Source organism: Canis lupus, chromosome 28, assembly GCF_048164855.1.
Source record: "Canis lupus baileyi chromosome 28, mCanLup2.hap1, whole genome shotgun sequence".
NCBI classification, from domain to species: domain Eukaryota; kingdom Metazoa; phylum Chordata; class Mammalia; order Carnivora; family Canidae; genus Canis; species Canis lupus.
The window spans coordinates 35,949,787-35,967,897 of record NC_132865.1 but is presented as its reverse complement, the minus strand read 5'-3'; positions in this window follow the sequence as shown (position 1 = coordinate 35,967,897).

The following is an 18,111-nucleotide window of genomic DNA, read 5'->3' as shown; positions in this document are numbered from 1 at the left end:
GTAGAAAATGATTAGTTCATATTTAGTAAATGTGAGGTTATTACATTGCTTTGTAGCGTGACTGTTTATTTTGTTACAGTAATTTCCACTAAAATGGAAAATAGAGACATTGTTCTTATAATCCTTTATCTTCATTCATTCTTTACAGCAGGTAATAAGAACGAGTGGCTTAAATCTAGAAATTGTCCCCCAGCTATGACCACTGCCCCTCTTCCTGGGATTGTCTTTTATATATGTTAATTTCCTAGATGCACAAGCCATTATTTTCATTCAGAATGTTAAAGTTACCCCTAGGTAAACTCATTTAAAAAGTCTTGATTTTCACAGCCTTTTCTCCATTCGAAGCTTAAAGAATCCCTAAGGCAAGGCTTCACCAAGCCAGGTCTTAAGAACCAGCTAGGTGAGAATTTCCTCAGCTGCTAGGTAAAAATGCAGATTCTTGGAAGTTACCTCAAACCTACCGTACCTCCAGGTGATTTTCATGCATACGAGAGAATGTGTAGGTTTAGAAATATTTTACTTCTCTACTTCATCAGAGAGGTAGGGGTTTTGAAATCTCATTGGCATATGGAGAATTACAGAATCCTAGAATGTAAAAAGTGAGAGGCACTCAAGAGTCATCTTGTGTAACCCTCCCATTTTATGGAAGAAGAAACGAGATGATTAGCCCAAAGCCATCTAGCTAGTTAGGGGAAGAGCAGCGACAAGATGGAGCTCGAGTGTTCAGATGCCCAGAGCAGTGTCCTGGCTCAGTTGGGGCAGAACTGGGTTAACTGGGCACCTTGGGTGCGCACAACACATCCATCCAATGATTAGGTTGAATCTTGAATCTCAGTTCTACATCTAAGTGCGGTAATCCAGAGAAGAGAGGCATGAAACAGCATGAGAAAGGGGTCACCGTCTCCTTCTCTCCTTTTCCTTCCTTCTTCTGGTCCTGGAAACTGGCCAGCACAATTATTTATGGCTCTTAGTTCACAATCACACCTTAATAATAAACAGGAGCAGTTTTCCTTTGTTTTCACATTTCAACAGCACGGTAGTTACAATCTGGCTCCCATCCGAAAGCTCTCTCCAGGTCTAAAGTGTGGGCCGAATATATACATGATTAACCAGCACAATACGTGCAGCACAGAAACCAGGTGAGAGATTTATTGATTCTGGCTGAAACAAACTGAAAAGTAACCTTGAACACTTTGTGAAGTCCATAATGAGTTCCACAAATCAACTCGAGACAGTTTAGCGTGTCCATTCAGTTGAGGCAAAGATCCTGTGTTTGATCTAACTTAACTTAATAAAGTAATTCCAGTGTAAAAAGTAGGTCAAAATGATGATATTCTAAAATTGCAATTTTTTTCCTGAGAGAAATGCATGTTTCAAATAGAATGAACGATTTTGGTAAAAGATGACATTTTGTTAGATATTTTGGGTGTACCTTCTACTAATGAAGACTTTGTGATCCATTTGTAGAATGAATAAGAGTCCCCAAGTAAAGTTGATTACAAGTAAAACTCAATGACTTGGCCTTTCTAGAAAATTCCTCTACCTTTAATGAGTCAGAATTCAAATTGGGACTGTAAACTAGAACACAGAATTATTGAGTGTAGTTGATATTACAGAACAGAATTTTGTTCTACTGATGTTCACCCCATTTGAGTTAAATATATTATCTGACAATATTAAGAGGTTATGTCTTTTGGAATTAACTATAAGGTTTAAAAAATCTGAGCAATCAGAACAGTATGGAGAATAATAATTAAACCCTCCTGTACCAGTTAACTATGTGGAATCAGAAGTGGAGAGACTTATTCACATATGAATAATTAGGGTGGTGGAGATACAATTTCAAACTCAAATTTTTCATTGTTGATATTTTTGTTGGTTTGTTCATTTTACCTGGGAATCATAAAATGAATATATCTTTCCTTGGATCTTAAATTTTATTAATGATGTTTTTCAGTTTAGGTTAGGAATTATCTGGTTGTATAGCAGTTGAGAACTCCATTTTTATGGGAAGATCACAAGTTGGTTAAACTGGGTACAAGTGAAGCACCCATTTAGCTATCAGAAAGTCTGATTCTTTTTTAAAGCTGCAACGTAGCTTTTTTCCTGGTCCAAAATAAAAATGACTAAGTTCCCCCAAACTGTGGGATGATAAAAGAACCAAAAATGGGTAAAAGTTCTTCCTTCTGACTGCAAATTCTACTTGTTTTGGTAGAAAACCCACAGATTTCAAAATTGAACAGTAAGCCCTTGGTTTACTGCTTACTAGTAGAATACTCACTGCTGTTCTAACAAATGTTTCCAAATAGAAAACTTACCACAATCAATTTTAGAAAAATATTTCTCATTGAGGCAGGAAGGACAAATAAGATGTTTAAACAGCAACTGGTAAAATCATTTGCTAGTCTTCAGTGTGGTAGGATGAAGCCGACCTAACCCACATTTGTGATGCCTCGCTTTGCAATGAAACGGCAGTGGTCTTGACCCACCTAGAGCTCTCTAGCAATTTCTACATCAAGGCATGTTGCCACTCCTGCTTAAATTTGAAAACACTCTGGTTAGTATACCCCTCAGTTTGTAGAGAAATAACTATTTTGTCATTTTGAGTCCGCAGAAAACTACAGAAAGCATTTTTTTTGCACAGAACATGGTCATGTACCTTTTAAATCCATTTATAAAATTATTTATCTTCTTATGTAAGAAGATGACATATTGACTATGGATGGAAGTTTTCTCCTACACGAATACTTTTTCAAGTTCATTGGGTTGCCAGGGTGGCTCAGTTTGTTTAAGCATCTGACTTTGGCTCATATAATGATCTCAAGGTCCTAGGATCAAGCCCCAAGTCTGGCTCTGTGCTCAGCGAGGAGTCTGCTTCTTCTTCTCCTTCTGCTCATCCCCATGCTCATGCTCTATCTCTCAAATAAAAAGAAAATTTCCCATATTAGTATTACACAAGTGTCATTTTAAAATAATTTTTAAAGTGTCATTTTCAAATTGACTAACAAGTAAAATTTATGTTTTTTTCCTTTTTAAAAAAGTTCATCAATATTCTAGCCATAACTTTGGTTGCCATTTAATCTTAATAAGACTGAGAAAGAGGGGGAAAAAAAGACTGAGAAAGAGGGGGTGAAAATTCATTTTACCTTTTCCTGGCAGGAAGGTGGCAAGGAGAAAACACCTCATTTAGGATTCTGAGGTAGATTTGTATAATGCTTGAAGCAAAAGCTCTCTCAAGAGTATCTCTGAATTCAAGTTGAAAAATAAGACATAAAATAATAAATTTAAAATCAAACTTGTCAGATGTTAAAATTATCGTATGACTAATCATAAATTAATTAGTTTCTGTGCTAGAACATTTTCCTATTAACTACTGTGGGAGAGAAGATAGTTCATTTACTGCTAATGTAGAAATGTGCCCATTGACGGAGAGGGGAAGACAGACAGTATATCATGATTGGTGTTACCTGAAGTAACTGTTATCTTCCAGGCAGTTTTCAATTTCTTCCTTCCTTCCTTCCTTCCTTCCTTCCTTCCTTCCTTCCTTCCTTCCTTCCTTCCTTCCTTTATTTTTTTAGATTTTGCTTATTTGTTCATGAGAGACACAGAGAAAGGCAGAGATATAGGCAGAGGGAGAAGCAGGCTCCCTTGGGGAGCCTAATGTGGGACTTGATCCCAGGACTCCTGGATTATGACCTTAAGCCAAAGGCAGGTGCTCAACCACTGAGCCACCCAGGTGTCCCAAGTTTTTAATTTCAAACAAAACTTTTAATATCTGTGTCTTTCAGATTGTCTCTGATTTCCAATTTTAAAAATAAGAGCTTTATTGTGGCACGATTGACATACTATACAATTCACTCCTTCAAGAGGTATCATTCTGTAGTTATTAGTAAATTCAGAGTTGTGTAGTCATCACCTCAATCAAGTCTATAATATTTCTATCACCCCACAAAGAAACCCTACACTGTTTAACCATCACCACCATACTCCCAGTTTTTCCATACCCTCCAGCCCTATGCAACTGATCATTTATTTTCTGCCTATGGATTTGCCCACTTGTATATTTCATATAAATGAAATCATGCAGCATGTGGTTCTTTGTGACTGGCTTCTTTCACTCAGTATAAGGTGTTTTCAATGTCTAACTACAAAAAGAGAACTCTTTCATTTGGGAATAATTTCAAGCTTACAGAAGAGTTACTAAAATAAAACTTGTACAAAAATCTGTTTATCCCTTATTCAGATTCATCTCTTGTTAATCAGATGTCTAAAGGGTTTCAATGTCCTTGTTACTAAAGCAATACAAACATTAAAAAAATTATGTTACATCTATATATGAGTGCTTTGTGATTGCTTAAATAATTTGGATTGCTACTTTAAACCTTCTTTTAAAAAAAAAGATTTTATGTATTTATTCATGAGAGACACAGAGATAGAGATGAGAGAGAGAGAGAGAGAGAGAGAGAGAGAGAGAGAGGTGCAGAGACACAGGCAGAAGGAGAAGCAAGCTCCATGCAGGGAGCCCAATGAGGGACTCGATCCCAGGACTCCAGGACCACGCCCTGGGTCGAAGGCAGGTGCTAAACTGCTGAGCCGCCCAGAGATCCCCTGTCAGCATGACTTTGAAGAATAGCAGGGCTCCTGGCTGGCTCAGTTGGAAGAATGTAACTCTTTACCTTGAGGCTGTGAGTTTGAGCCCATGTTCGATGTACAGATTCCTTAAATAAATAAATTTTTGAAAAATAGCTATGAAAGACATAAATGATTAATTACTTCTGGGAGGAAGACACTATGGGAATCAGAGAATGAGATGTGCCTGAAGAAAACTTCAAGTCATAATTTTCCCTTTTAGCAAAAGGCCTTAAAGATGGCCAGACTACATCCATTTTATGGAAAATATAAGATGAAGAAGATCATTCTCTCTGAAGTTTTATTGTTTTACAAGTAATCAGGGCCTAAGAACCTAAGGTATCTTTTAAATTGCTTGTTTATATTTTAGGAATAATAGTACTCAAGGTACCAGACATTAAAGCTAGCACACATTATGGTTCCTCTATGTTGGAACAATTCTATTGCATATCATTTACACTTCATTACTTTTAAAATGTAAGCAGTGTTCTTTCTCAGGAAGAAAACCACAGGTTACTTGTAATAAAGATTCCCCTGGCCCTTGGGAGGAGTCTAGGAGAGGCTGCTTGGAGCATACTACCCTTGCAGTCCAAGGTGGTAAGCTGAATCTAGGATACTATGTTACCATGGTAGTCTGTGGATAGAAAGTATCACTGCAAAAATATTGAATGAAAAGCATGTTGACCTCAATCTTCAAGCCAGGCATGCTCACAGTAGTCTAAGCAACCGGAGTGCTTCAAACTCTGAGAGAATAACACAGAGGCTAACAGGAACATTGTAGAACTGGCCTCTCCACATGTGGGAAGCCATGTTAACAGTGTGGAATAGTAAAGAAGCATAAATTTGGGGGCCAAAGGGTCCAATCAGTCCTAGATCTGTGACTCTGGATAAGTCATTTGATTGCTTTGAATTTCATTTTCCTCTTGTGGGGGGTGTGGGAAAGAGGCAATAAGAATGTCTAACTGGTAGAGTTATTTTTTTAAAACATTTTATTTATGTATTTATTCATGAGAGACACACAGAGAGAGGCAGAGACACAGGCAGAGGGAGAAGCAGGCTCCTTGCAGGGAGCCCAATGTGGGACTCGATCCCAGGACCCCGGGATCATGCCCTGGGCCAAAGGCAGATGCTCAATCACAGAGCCACCCAGGCATCCCTGGTAGAGTTATTTTGAAGATTAATTTAAAGCATATAAAAGTACTTTGCAAAGAGCTATATAAATATTATTATATTTTGCAAAACAGCAAAGCACTTTTCCACATTCATATGTTTTTAAAGTAATACCCCCCCTTCAAAAAAAAAATGAACCAACATACCAGAAGGGAGGTGGGTGGTGGATGGGCAAAATAGGTGATGGGGATAAAGGAGTACACGTGTGATGAGCACCAGGTGTTATATAGAAGTGTCGAATCACTACATTGTACACCTGACACAAATATTACACTGTAAGTCAACTAACTGGAATTTACATTAAAACTTTAAAAAAAATTTTAAAAATGAGCCAGCATATCACTTTAAGTATGTTATGTCGGTCCACTATATTTGAAAATAAATCAACAAAATAAATCATTTTTATCCTTTGTGTATTACTCTATGGTGTAGCAATTTTGGTAGTGTCACAATTTTAGGTCTCTTCCTTATAGAAAAGTCTTGCTCTAAAAGCCTTGGAGACAGTTGTTGATGCCTGGCTTAGAGAAAACCTACCGATACATGAAATAGTAAAATAAGATAATTTGAAGATTATTTGAATAAGATCATTTGAATTCAAGAAAGCTACTTACAAAGAAATTCCAAATAGATGGAATATAACTAGACAATTTAAGCATCTTTGGGACTACTGCTAATTGCAATTTAAGATAGAAAGAATTTTGGATGAATAGTTCAATGCAATTTCCTATCAATTAACAATTTTAAATCCTCTAAACAAGGGCCTTTAGTATGGTAATAATATGAAGTGATAAAAAAAAAAACAATGTTACTATAAATGAAAGGCTTTGTAACAGCCAGAATTCCTTTTTTTTTTTTTTTAAAGATTTAATTTATTTATTCATGAGAGACAGAGAGAGAGAGGCAGAGACACAGGCAGAGAGAGAAGCAGGGTCTATGCAGGGAGCCCGACGTGGGACTCGATTCGGGGACTCCAGGATCACGCCCTGGGCCAAAGGCAGGTGCCTAACTGCTAAGCCACCCAGGTATCCCAACAGCCAGAATTCCAAGCAAACTATACAGAAATTAGAATGAGTGGGAGATGGTGTGGAGAGTTTGCCCAAAAAGCCTGATCTTTTAAAAGTTTAATTAATTAATTCATTAATTATAGAGATAGTGCACAAATGGGGAGAGGGGCAGAGGGAGAGAGGCTGACCATGGAGTGCATCTCACAGGCTCGATCCCAGGACCCCGGGATCATAATCTGAGCAGAAACCAAGAGCTGGATACCTAACCAACTGAGCCACCCGGGCACCCCAAGCGTGCTCTTATTAGAAAGACATGTGCACCTCACAAGTCATGGGGCTATTACATGCCATCTACAGGAGTAGCACACTTAGACACCTGTGAGGTTATAGATCTAGATGCTTTAGGTAAAGGATTACATCCTCTAGTTTTGGCTTCTGGTCCCAGATTCCCCAGACTGACTATGAAAAATTTCACATCAGTTTCTTCATTGGTAAAACAAAACAAAACAAAACTATATATATATATATATATATATATATATATATATATATATATATATATAATGATGGGTAGGAGTAGCTCTGGTTAATAACAGGTTTAAATTTAGCAGCAAGAGAAAGAATTCAAATCTGAGTCAGAAGCAGATGATTAGAATGTTAGGTTAACCTCTAAGGTCCAACTCCCCCTTTCCTCTTTGCTAGAGTTTGCTTTCCAGGCCTTTCACTCCTACGCCAACAAGAAATCTGAGAAGCTGAATCCATTCACGTGCAGACAGCCACATTGTTCAACAGTAAATAATGTCAAGAATAGGTTGTTGATTTGGTGCTTATTAGTGATACAAGTTTTCATCTCATTTCACTTTTATAATCAGTTTGATAGCTCCTTTAAAAAAAATTAAAGAAGGACTAGGAACCCAAAATTGCAAAAGGAGAAAAGGACTGCTGATTTAAGGTCCCGGTCATTCTGGGAGAGGCTCTCTGAGGTCTGTGCCCTGTCCTACCTAGCCTGCAGGGCAAGCAGAGATCTGAACTTTGGTAGCAGTTTGAGTTGGTATCTGATAAACCTTAGGACAAAAAAATGTGAGCTTGTGTTTCACATGACGTCGCTATTTCATTTTTCTAGTGATTTGTTTTTATTGTATTTTGAAAGTATCCGTGTGTGACAGATTGGAAATAAAGAAAACCCTGATCCTTCTCCACAGATCTTTTGAGACGCTCTGTTTTAAGGAACATTTCATTTTGATCCGCATTTCAACTACAGAGTCATTTTCTCCCTAGAAATAGTGCCCTACACGTAGAGAGAGGGGGTGGGGAAGGGGTTCCTGTCCTCAGATCTCCCTGTTGTTTGCTATGGGCGTAGGGGGCTTTCTTAGTCAACCTGCAGGTGGCTTGGTAGAGATTCCTTCTTCTCAGCTCCTGGCTCCAGGTGATAGCTGTGGTCTCATCCCCTCAGCAAACACCTTCAAAGAGTTAGCTGTAGATATGAAGTGGGCAGGAAGATTGGCTTTCTCCAAACACTGGGAGACTGGGGGTGGGGGGTAGGGGGTAGGTGAAAATCATATTCTTAATCACAAACAAACACAATTAACTGGCAACTGGATTAAGATACCTAATCAGTCAAAATTATTTAGAGGCTCTTATAACCATCACCCTTCTTTTGAAAGTTCTTAGTTACTTTGTGAGATAATACTCTGTTAATGAAATACATGTCCATAGGGAACATTCCTCCTCTTAAAGTGACATAATGAGGCATCAATAAAAGCAATAAAAGCTCTAAGGGGGAAGAGTGTTTTAAAGAAATGACAAGACATGAAAATGCATAGTAAGGAGACTAACCAGCAGTCAAAAGTGTCCCCAGTTTTGGTCCAACTGAAGGCACAGGGAAATCCTCTAGTGAACTCCATCTGAGGCAATCTTTCATTCACTCAACAAATCTTGTTGCATTTCCATGATGTGCCAATCACCAACTGTCCTGGGCACAGTGGCGCTAGCAATGCACAACACAGAGAATATTTCAGGGAGATAGCATTTTAATGAGGAGAGGGACAGATGGTAAACAAATAAATATAAAATACGATGACTGCCAATAATAAAATCATAAAGCAGGTAGAGAACAGAGTGTGACTTGTTTGAGGGGGAAGGTGGCAGACATTGGCTATTTTAGGCAGAATGGTGTCGGAGCACATTAATTGAATGAGGAAGCTCCCCATAGGAAAATACTGGGGATCTTGATTCTATGCAAAGGGAAGACAACATAGGCTTTAAGAAGGAAGAAGCTTGACCTATTTTAGGAATAGTAAGAGGCCGGTTAGCTAGACTATAGTGATGGAGGCAGAGTAGTGAGAGGTGGGAATAGATAGGTAAGGGCTAGTATATGTGGTACCGCATAGGCTACCATCATGGGCAGGATATCTACATAGGGTTGAACCGGAATTGGTGCTTATATGTGATGCTTGAGCATTAGAAATGTTCACTGTTAAGTTGTGCCCGAATCAAATGCTAGCCAAGAGTGCTGAAAAGTATTTACATTACTCATCTTTATAAATATGCTATTATAATATTATATATCAAAATATAATTATATATAATTGGCAAAACCAAATTAGCATAAGTCCTTCAACTATTAAAAATGTAAACTGCTCAAGAATTAAAGCTTCAATTTGTTTTGTTTTTTGTTTTTAAGATTTTTTATTTATTTATGAGAGACACAGAGAGGCAGAGACACAGGCTCCATGCAGGGAGCCTGATGTGGGATTCGATCCCAAGTCTCCAGGATTAGGCCCTGGGCTGAAGGCAGCACTAAACCGCCGAGTCACCGGGCTGCCCTGAAGCTTTAATTTGAACAATGATCCTAAAACTCAATTGGCATATTAGATATATTTTGTAGGTCTCACTACATGCAATGACCAAACCAGTTAATACATATATATATGACTAATATTTGTTAAATCATTCATGCCCATGGTCTTTGCTTAACTAGAGGCTGCCCCTTCCAGCTCTGGGATGTTTGATCATCATGTTTTCTGAAGAAATAGCCCAGTAAGACTTTTCCCCTTTAGTTTTGGAAAGGGAGAAAATATTTGCCAAGCAGAGAAGAGCCTGTTGTGCCCTGGGCTGTCCACTGCATTGGAACTTAGATCAGCTCATTGTGGATTGCAGGGTGCCAGTAGTGCAGCTCCTGAGCTATGCTGAGAGAGAGAAAGCAACCATGGAAGATGCAGTTTAGAGAGGGGCCAAGCCTGGTTTGGAGGCTCAGTGGTTGGTCTTCATTTTAATAGTTCCACTGAACTTTCTCTCTCACGCTGAAGATGGAAATGACTCATGGGAAGTCAATCATGCATAGAAGCAGTGTAAATGAGATTGGTCAACTTGTGCACTTTGGGCAAGTCATGAAATCTGCCAGGTTATGCATTATTTTCTTCATTTAAGATCATGAAGAGTAATGTGTGGGTGTGTCTGACAGAGGGGAGAGGCAATATATTTATGAAGTATTTACTCAAAGTGGCCACAAATTCTATTAACAATTCTGGAAAATATTATTTAATGCTTATTCCTCTTTCTTCCTTATAGGTTTTTTTTTTTTTTAAGATTTATTTATTTAGTTGAGACAGAGAGAGAGTGCACATGCTCAAGCTTGCACAGGAGCAGGGGGAAGGGCAGAGGGAGAGGGAGAAAATCCCAAGCAGACTCCCCACTGAGAGCAGAGCCCATCATGATCTCATGGTCCTTGTTGGATGTCTGGGGCTCCATGGCACAATCCCGAGATCATGACTTACGCCAAAATCAAGAGCCAACGGAGCCACCCAGGCGCCCCCACTTCCTTATAGGTTTCGGCAAAAGAAATCCTACTAGGTCAAGCCAATCTCTAGTTTTGCTTTAGCTGTGACTAATAATAGCCCAAGGAATAGTTTTTTTTCTTTTTAAATATATCTTATTTTTAAGTAATCTCTACACTCATTGTGGAGGTCGAATATACAATCCCCAGATCAAGAGTCACGAGTTATAGACCAAGCCAGCCAGATGCCCCTACATTTTGGTTTTAAAGGTACAATCCTGTAGCTCCAATAGTAGGGGTGATTTCATTCAAAACAAGCAAAAATACCTTGTAATTTTGTTTTTATATTTTTTGTAATTTTGTTTTTAATCCTTTCCTGAGGGATTTGCCAGCATAAAGATAGTGAAGAAAACTGATATTCTAGTTTATGGTTACATTTTATACTTAGGATAATTTTAAAATAAATTTAAATAAGTAATTATTTTTTCCCTGCTTCTAAACATGGAAAATTGGTACCCATGTACACAGAGGTATTATGAGCCTGGAGGCCAAAAAAAGGGGGTCCAAGAGCAGGCAGGTTGAGCAGGAGAAGGACTAATTACAGTGAACAAATATGTAGATATATCAAGGTTGATGGGACCCAGGTTTCTTACTCTTAAAAAGTGATTTACAAATATGGAAAAGTAGTGGGCAGGATGCCTTGGTGGCTCAGCAGTTAAGCATCTGCCTTTGGCTCAGGGCTTGATTCTGGGGTCCTGGGATTGAGTCCCACATAGGGCTCCCAGTGTGGAGCCTGCTTCTCCCCCTGCCTATGTCTTTGTCTCTGTCTCTCTCTGTGTGTGTGTCTCTACTGAATAAATAAATACAATATTAAAAAAGAAAAGAAAAAAAGGAAAGTAGTGGGCTAGCAAGAACTCTGAGATGTTGGATTGGAATTGGATGTATCTTCAATTATCTCATGGTTTTAATAGGTTTTCAAGGTAAAGACACAGTTGTAGATATATGTACATGCACACATGGATGCATTTCTAGCTCTGTCTGCTGAGTGTATGTAAAAGCCATGATATCCCAGAATTGATGAGAACCCAGATCCTGATTTCTAAATCCCATCCACCACCGAAAGATGCTCTGCACTCCTTGGAGAAATGACTGAATCAGGACTGGGGCAGGAGAAGTTCAAGACAGTCCTGGGATATCCTGTTATGCCAGAAAGTAAGGAAATAGTCAAATATTGATAAGGACATATCAAAAGGATACAGGAGCCAGCATGAAAGGTGTCCAGATCTTTGACACCAAATCTTTGCTGGCTAAATCTTTGGCAACTTGAACACCCAAACAAATAATATTAGTTCAGGATGACTAACCATTGAATAAAGAAAGAATCCAGAAGTCCATCCTGGTATAAAGAAACAAATAAATGGAAGAAGGAAAAACTCCTGTATTTAAGAAGGAATAAATATAGAGGGAATGACAGGAATAGAAACCCACCATTTGTCATCCATCTAAGTGGATGCTAAGGCAGGTAGGTGGAGGTTTTGTTTGACGAGGAGTAGGATATTTGTATAATAGCAGAATTCCCCCTACAAAAAATACTTATTAGTTGCCTAGAGAAAAATGATGATGAGAAGGTGGGAGAAACTGAGCAGATATCAATGTTACCAGCTGATCAAGGCTGATCACCTGTGATGGTATGGGCCTACATGGAGCTTCCCTTGTCATGCCCCAAGAAGAGCCCATTACTATTTCAGTTGTTTTCCTGCCAAGAATGCATGAGCCCATAACAGACAGACTCAGTTGTGGAACATCTTTTTTGTAACAAAAGCCCTGCATTCTTCACAAATTATAAAGGTTGTAAGAGAATAGGAGAGATTAGGAACTGAGGAACTAACGTTTCAAATGAAGTCTGAAGAGATACAATAACTAAATGTGGGGATCCCTGGGTGGCGCAGCGGTTTGGCGCCTGCCTTTGGCCCAGGGCGCGATCCTGGAGACCCGGGATCGAATCCCACATCAGGCTCCCGGTGCATGGAGCCTGCTTCTCCCTCTGCCTATGTCTCTGCGCCTCTCTCTCTCTCTCTCTCTGTGACTATCATAAATTAAAAAAAAAAAAAAAAAAAACTAAATGTGATGTGTGATCCTGAATTGAATGCTGGACCAGAAAAAAAAAGAAAGAGTTCGTTGGAGCAGTTTGCAAAATTTGAATTGGGCATGGGGCTTAGGTGGTAATGTTAATTTCCTGATTTGTCTGTTTATTTGGTGGTTACATGGGAGAGTGTCCTATGGAGTATTTAGAATGAGTGAGACATCCTATCACAGCTTGCTCTCAACTGGGTCAGAAAAAGCCTAATGACATACATGTCTATGTTTTAATATATAAGATCTAACATAATACATTGATGTATTATATATTTATATACTATCTATAATGCATTGGTATATGTTAATAAGAACTAATATATGTATTTTATATTTATACTGTCCTATACATTTACACATTTTAGAAAGGGAGAGTGAAATAAAGTAAATGTGGGGAAATGTTTTTATTTATTTAGATAGAAATGGAGCAAAAGAGATAAAATGCTACCAAAGTGTCTCAGTGAAGGTGATGCAACTTCTATACTATTGTTGCAACTTCTAAGTTTGAAGTTACCTCAAAATAAATGATTTTAAAAGAATACCTGCATGTTTATATAGCTGTATAAGTAAGAAGTGATTTCTTATATTAATGTAATATGTGATATTTCCTGTGTAAGATATCTCCATGTTTCCAAATGGTCACTAGGTAATTTGAAGGAACTTGGAAAAAAGCAAGGCTTGGGTTATACAGTCTCTTTCTGTCCTAGGATTCTGTAAATGTCAGGTGAGCTCCAAGGAAATGTTACATAAAGAGAAAGTGTCAAAAAGAAAGAGTTGTCTATTTGTCTCCAAATTCCAGTTTTAAATTAACCACTGAAATAATCTTTTAGCTTTCTTAAAAAAAATGGCTATCCAGTAAATCCACAGTCTTAGTTCATAAAAATAGCATCTGCTTTGCCCTGGATCAAAGGTGAGACCTTCTACATAGTAATTAGTTTTAAAACAAAACAGAACAAAACCTTTTGCTTTAAAAGCTGTTGCATTCCATTATAGCCCCAAATAGTACAGTCTTCTCTCAATCACTACTTCCATTATATTCAATTTACTTTTTTAAAAAAAGATTTATTTATTTATCTACTCATGAGAGACACAGAGAAAGAGAGGCAGAGACACAGGCAGAGGGAGAAGTAGGCTCCATGCAGGGAGCCCGATGTGGGACTCGATCCCGGGACTGGGATCAGTGCCCTGAGCCGAAGGCAGATGCTCAACTGTTGAGCCACCCAGGCATCCCTCAATTTACTTTTTTTTTTTTTTTTTTTTTTGTACAAAGAACCTTCTCTAAATGCATATATACCCAGACATTCATGGACACAGATGCACACAGACACACACACACACACACACACACACACACAAACTAGCATAGTTTCATTCAGCTCTTTTACTTTGTAAAAGTCTTTGTGACTTTTTTTCTTTATCTGGAAAAGTTGGGAAGACATGAGATATCCTCTTCTTTTTTTGAGAAAGCTGAGGATGAGGCAGTTTAACCAACTCATAGTTTACCTAGTGGCAAGTTATTGAACAACCACAGCTAGACTTTAGAATCTTTTCATTATACTACACTGAAAGATCCAGAGAAGGTTTGTACATTTATGGGTTATTCATCTTTTCAATATATGTGTACCAGGCATAGTTATCAAAATTGAACTTTGTCTCTATGACTTTAGGAGAAGACTCTAGACCTGCCCAGGTAAGTACTGGTTGCAAGGTGTTTCTTTGCATTTCAGGGATGTTCTAATGGAATATTGAATGTCTTATGATTCTATGTATTTTTTCCTTGCCAATCTTAATACAGTTTTAGAAGGTTGACATGCATAAAACAAAGATATTTTTTTACCACCAAAGTTAAAATGTTCATATTCACCTGTAATTGGAAAATGTACAATAGTTTATAGAACTCTCTAAAGCCTTCTGCCCAATGTAATAGACAATTTTGATGAAAGCATGATACTGTTAGTTATTACTAGTTATAATAATGCTGCAATATAATGAAACTCCATTAATTTTTTTTCTTGCAAATACTTCTTTGGTTGATACAACGCGTTTACTTTCTGTACTATGGTAACTCTTTTAAAATGTATCCAACATGTCTCCATATGCTACCTTGTACTAATTTAAAATTTTTATTATTATTTTATTATTAAATACCTCTATAGCACTTACCATGTGCCAAGCCCTATTCTAAGCAATTTATGAACAATTAACTCATTTTATCCCAAAAAACTCTCTGAGGTTGTTACTATAATTATCTTCCACTTTACAAAGGAGGCTTACAGGATAAGTATTATGTCCAAGGATATGTAGTTGATAAACTATAGAATGTGTCTCAAGCAGTTCAACTCCCAATTTTATTCTCATGACCAATGTACCAGGATGTACTGAGCCTCAGACTTAGAGGTACTAGAGAATTATTTGTTGATTAAAGAAATAAATCATTCTCTTTGTTTTCGACTGGTTTGGAAGCATTAAGCAAACTACCCAATGGCTCTGTCCCTTAATTTCCCACTTCATAAAATAGAATTGATATTTGCCATTGCTCTCCCAAACAGCAGTAAGAATGGAGAGAATTTACTTTACCTAGCTGCTACATGTATGCTGTTATGCCTTAAAGACTTGGTCAGCAGTAGGTCTAGAGACTAATAGCATAAACCTTAAACATGTGACAAGACCCCAAGAATTTCATATAATTAACCAAGTCTCTGTCTGAACTAATGGAAGCACAGGTGCAGAGCTTTGAAGACCTCAACTTCCTTATATTTGAACTTTATCCCCATACAACTTTGAAGTGTTTTCATTTTTCCAGCAGAATTAGAATTTGTTCACAATACAGAACTATAATACTCAAATACTGTTTGTTCAATAATACTCAAAATAAATGAGATAAACTGGGGCTTAGATTACGTGATCTAATAAAAATACCTAATCTTAGACTTTCCAAATGAAAATGCTTTCTTGTTACAACCCTCCATCTCTGATATTAAGGACATGATCATGACCTGGTCAGGGACCACACTGGAAGCTTCTGTGCAAGAATCCTAATCAGTCTCTACCTGTCCGCTGCCATTATTTAGTTCCTACAAACACCATCAGGCCCGTCATGGGTTGTAGACATGATATGGAAAGAAATTCAGACCAAGACACACCACTGATAATGAGGGCAAACAGAGGGCCCAAGCTTCCTGTCATGTGACCTGGAGCAAGTCCCCTCTCCTGTTCAGTCTCATTCTCCTCATCTGAAAAATGGGGATTATAACAAAGGCTGCCTATCTTCAGGGTTGCCGTGAGAATCAGGTGAGTGAATGTATGTGAAACTTCCTTCTCGACGATTATGAAGAAATTAATACTCAAGGTTTTGTTTGTGCAAAATGCCTCAAGATAGAAATCTGCTTATGCCTATATTCACATGCAAACATGTACCTTCTGGGGCTGGACCTCCATGCTGAGTAGGTTCAGGAAAGCAACAGGACTGGAGTTCATCCTCAGAAGAGCTGAGATTTCTAAGTGCTCAATGACTGGAGCCCCAGCAGATGAAGGAGAGGGTGAGGGAGTACTAACAACATTTTTTGCAATGGTCAAAGAAATGGGAGAAGAAAATTTAGGCCACAGAGGTCAGCTGAAACACGGATTGCAAAGGAAGCCAGCAAAGATTCCCAAGGTTTTCTCCTGCTTAGAAACTTTGGAAGTCAACTGGGGTGCCAATTTCAAAATCTGATATGCTTGTGACTGAAGTTGCATGGAAAAGTCCATAATGAGTGCTGTCAGCAGTGGCCGACTGTCCTATGACCTATTAACTTTGATCACTCCCTTGATCACAGAGCACAGGCTTCGTCCTGACCGTCCACCTGCCCAAATCCAGCCCTGTTGACTAGGGAAACCTGGCAAGCTAGAGTTTCCTGGGTGGAAAGGAAACTTCTTAACTCTACAAAAAAAAAAAAAAAAAAAAACCACCTCAGAGTACTTGGCCTACGGATGTCAGCATTACCTTTACAAGCCGGGAACAAATTATTACAGGAGAACAGGCCTAGAACACCCAGCTGGAAGTGGATAAATCAGAGAGGAAGACTAATGGTGTTGCATTGTTCATTCCTGCGAGGCAGGGGCCGTGACGGCTCTCTTTTGGGTGGGAGCGCAAGTGTCCTGCTCACCGTGGGCTTGGTGCAGATAACACCAGTCTGTTCAAGATACAGCTCTGCAAGGAAAGCCCTGGCCTCTTGTAGGGTGTGAGGAGGAGGTCGGCAAAGCGGCTGCATAGAAGCCATGCCGCTGCTCAAACTCCCTTTCGAGTTGCAGGGCAGGCGTGAAGGGGACAGCAGGGCAGTGTGCGCAGGGGAAACGGAGAAGGAGCTGGGCTGCCCTCTCCTTCCCCCTAAGGCCGCCTGGCCTCCAACCCCTGGGATCCTGAGGTTCTCTCTGCCAGAGAATAAAGGGAAAGCGCCCACACTTCAACCAGGACCACGGCCGGGGCTGGGGGGCCAGGGGGAATCTAAGAAACACCCCCGCGGACGCGTTTCTGGGCAGGGAAGTGGACCGGGAACAGCGCATTTCCTGCTTCGCCGGAGCAAACCCCAGGCGGAGCCAAGCGGGAACAGTTACGACCGAGGAGTCGCCAGCTGCCTGGGCGCGGTTCGCGGGCGGCCTCGGGGGTCCGCGTACTGGGCAGGGATCCGGCGGACCCAGGGCGCAACCGGGGCGAAAGGGCGTGAGAGCAAACCGCGCCTCGCGTCCCCGCGCGCAGCAGGCGTCCCCAGAGCCCCCGCGCGTCGCGCTTTTTCGAGCCCCGCACAGCCTGGGGGCGCGCGGTTAGGGCCGAGAGCAAGGTCCGAGCTCCGGGGACTCCGACCCTTGGCACGGGCGGGGAGGGACGGCGGAGCGGGCGGCCCGGAAGAGCGGGCCACCCCGTCCTCCCCCCTCTCCCATCCCGCCCGCAACCTCCGACCTCGCATCCCGGACCCACGGGGGACCGGCCCAGGGACAGGGAGGGGACGCGCAAGGTGTGCAGACGCGCGGCGCCGCCGGGGCGCGCGGGGCGGCTCGGCGGCGTCCGGCTGCGCGGCCCTACCTGGGAGGTGCGGAGCCCGCCGCGCTCCGCCGCCGCACGCCGCCTCCCGCGGGGCTCCCGAGGCCGCCGCCGGCGCGCGGTTTATAAATGCAAAGGCCTATTGTTGTGCTTTGTTCCAGGGATACCATTGTCTATTCTTCGGCGGCCTTCTCGGCGATTTCCCCGGGCCTGCGGCGCGCACTCCCTCCCCGCCCCCAAGGACTGGCTCTCGGGAGCCGACCCGGATCTGTCTGGGTGCCCACCGCCTTCCCTAACGACTTGAAAGTCCTCCGTCCGGCTCCCGCTTCCCGAGCATCGGAAACACAAAAGCCTGCAGGAAGTCACCCAGTCTTTGCCTG